The sequence below is a fragment of the Oratosquilla oratoria genome, chromosome 24, assembly GCF_046742065.1.
Source record: "Oratosquilla oratoria isolate Oo_2021 chromosome 24, ASM4674206v1, whole genome shotgun sequence".
In the NCBI taxonomy this organism is placed as follows: domain Eukaryota; kingdom Metazoa; phylum Arthropoda; class Malacostraca; order Stomatopoda; family Squillidae; genus Oratosquilla; species Oratosquilla oratoria.
Window position 1 is genome coordinate 44,076,845 of NC_134800.1, and position 3,547 is coordinate 44,080,391.

Consider the following 3,547-nt stretch of genomic DNA (forward strand, 5'->3'; position numbering starts at 1 on the left):
TTCCATGTCCCTTACCAACTTTCATCTCCATAAATTGTATAATCTTCTCATAGAAAAAACATGCTTGCGTATTCCAAGAAATACAGAACATAAAGCTGACTTGATGAAAGGAGGTAAGGGACATGGAACTGCCTGGTGTCTTACGGTCTTTTGCAGTCTCCTACATTCTCGTGCTTTCATCTTGCGGCACATGTTCCAGTGCATATTTGAAGGTATCCATTCCACAGAATCTGATACACTACACTTTTCTTATTTGTTTCACTTTCCTGAGAGTAAGCAAACACATGGAGGCAGCACAGATATGCATAAATAATGTGACCAATAACGGGGAAGGTTTTCTCAGCCGGGAGAAACCCAGCAACGGAAATAGCTGTGAAGAATGAAGTAAGCCACGTGGACAGGCTGGGTCATCGGAGGGAGTGGAGGGAGACTGGTAAGGCGTACAGCTAAATGAAATACAAAATACAAAAATACAAACAGTAATAGACTTATTGGTCCTTGCGGGAATGCTTGTTAATTGAAAGGGGATGTAAACAGTGGAAACGGTTAGGGATTACTGACCTAATACAAAATACAAAGGAAATACAAACGGCAACAGACTTGTTGGTCCGAACGAGGCTGCTTTCGAATTGAAAGGGAGAGTAAATAGTGGAAACGATTAAGATTAATTGACTTAATTGAAATGTATAAACACACAATGTTGAGAAATATGCTGGGGTTAGAATCCATATATTTATCTAGATTTTTTTCAAGTGTCAACTGTATTTTAGCTTACAACATGAACAGGTAGTCTGTTCCAAACATTTACAATGCGGTTAAAATAATAGTTGGTGTTCGATCTCTTACAAACCATTTTGTAACTAATATTTCTTGCGACATTATTACGGTCCACAGTGAAATAATTTCTATATTGATATTGAGTGTCTATATAAGCCCATGTTAACTCAGTCTTCGGTAGTATCTCTGAAGAAGGGTGTTCGCACCTATCTGTCAACGTGAACAACTCTCTCAGTGTCGGATTTATCTTTTTTTTTCACTGTCGCGAAATCTACCCTTGTCAAAGAAATTATTCAAAGAGACGTATCACCCAATGTTAGCTGTTGTAGTCAGATGTTGTTATATGTGAGTCGTGTGAGGGAGAAAATGATGAAAAAATACTTGTTTCGCCATCAGCCATCGATAACTGATGAAATTGAAAAAAGAAAGCACGGGTCTAGTTCCGAGCTTATTCTTGACCGGCTTCGCTCTAAGCTTCTTCATGGGAATGGAGAGGCTTAGAACGAAACCGGCCATGAATAAACTCGAAACTAGACCCATGTCTTTTTCTTTTTCCACCCTCTTCAACTTTTCACAATGTCTCAAGATCGAAAACTCCCTCAAAAGCTTACAGGCTCCCGAAGGATGTCGTCTTCTTGAAGAACGACTCGGCGTTTGTGGATCAGTTTGCAAAAGTGGCGACGTTGCCAGGATAGAAACATGACTTTGTCCTCTTATTCTTCTCCCTCTCCTTCTTCTCTCTTCCCTGTCCTTCTTCCTTTTCTCCCTCCCCTTTTTCCTGTCCTTCTTCTCCCTTTCCTTCTTCGTCTCTTCTCCTTTTCCCTCTCCTTCTCCTCCTCCTTCTTCTCCTCCCTTTCCTTCATCTTCGACTCCATTTGTTTATTTTTTTTTCTTCATATTTTTTCCGGGTGAAGGAGGTGCCCCATGTTGCCATGACTCGTTGTATGTTGCGTCACCATCCTTTTGTCTCGCCATGCGCTTGCTTCAAAGACCCTGTCAAAAAAAAAAAAAAAAATGTCGGTTGCTACGGGTGCAGCGAGTTTTATCAGCGGGCTGAGCCATGAACCAACGCCTGTTTACCCCTTCCTGGAAAGAAACAAAAGCTGCCCGTAGTTTTCCTTTCCACAAGGAAGTGAGGTTCTTTGTGTGAAGGAACTGAAAAAAAGAAAAGAAAAGTAAAGTGAAGCCTTGAAGATTCACTGCATGACCTCCAAGCACTGAAGAACAATGGCTTAATCGGGCGTGGTGTTCCCCTCTCCTTCCCCACATACGCTGGGTGCTAAATGGTTATAATGAGATGAGCAATATCGTTACATTTATTTTCTATACCTAATGAATATGGGTATTAAAAGTAACCTTAAGTATATCAAATTAATAGAGAACCTCTACCGAATTGATGACGTTCCTTTCAATTTTGGTTTACTTAATGGCAAACTTTGTATATATCAGTTTATTTCCTCCACTGTTCCTCAATATTTCTCCCTGAAGTCATTGCAAGGAATAGGAGGAGGTCTAGAGAGTCCTGGGAAGGTGGAAGGGCCTTCGAGAGGTCCACTTGCGGTCACTTTAACGTCCGACGACATGACGTCATGTCGGCACAGAAATGTTATAACGGATTTTCTGCTGGTTTTGCCCTTACCCCCGCCCACACACGCGCGCACCCACACACACACACACACACACACACACACACACACACACACACACACACGCACGCACGCACACCATTGCTTCCACAGCTTTGTAAGGGTGTCTTTCCAACGTTATCACCAACTCAATTTCCACTCCTGACTCTGATCTTATTTCATCTTCTCTTCATCATCATCTGGATCTTCTGTATCACCCTCATCACGATTACCATCACCACAAATGCATCATCATTCTAACCTTCTCCTACACTCCTCTCTCCTCTTTTCTTCTACTTTTTCCTCCTCTTCCACTCTTTCTCTCCTCTTCCCCTTTTACTACCTCTGCCTTCTCTATCCTCTCCTCTTCTTCTTCCTCTTCCTTTACCTCCTCCTATTTCCATCCCCCACTTCATCTTCTCCTCTTCTTCTTTCTCCTCCACCTCCTCCCCGTCCTCCTCTCCTCCCACACCCAACCTCCTCTTGGGCTGCAGTCACCTTTGAGTACGAATGTCTAGATCCACAAATTATCATTTGAAATTTTGAGACAACGCTCTTTGAAATAACGTGTCATCCTTTGAAGAGGAGCAGAAGGAGGAAGAGGAGGAGAAGGGGGAAGAAGAGGATGAGGAGAAGGAAGAGAAGGAGGGTAAATAAATTGTTGGAGACAGGTAAAAGTGTAAGACAGGAAAAGAGAAATAAAGAGAACGAAGGGGAGGAGAAAGGAGAGCAGGGTTTCATTATTTATTCCGAATGTTTTTGAAGATCATTTGCGTCCGCTGTAGTTCGTTCGTGGAAGCCCGGCCCATTTCTTATGCTCCACGCTCCAGTTAATAAAGAAAGACACAAAACAGTGGAACTCTTGATGTCAAAGGAACAAAACAACAGCACCCTGAAGGTGAATTAATTACAAATTGGAGACAGAATTCTTACGAAACTAATTAAATTAATTCACAGCATTCGTTACAACTTTGCTTGCCTCATCTGCATCATCGACCGGTTTAGTCGATGATCAAAGTGGTTTGGTTGAAATAACAGAGATCAAACTAATTTGATAATTAGGGGAACCGTTTCTTAATAGCTTTTTATTATTATTATTACTATCATTAGTAGTAGCATTTTAACAGAATTTTAAGTTCTGTGCC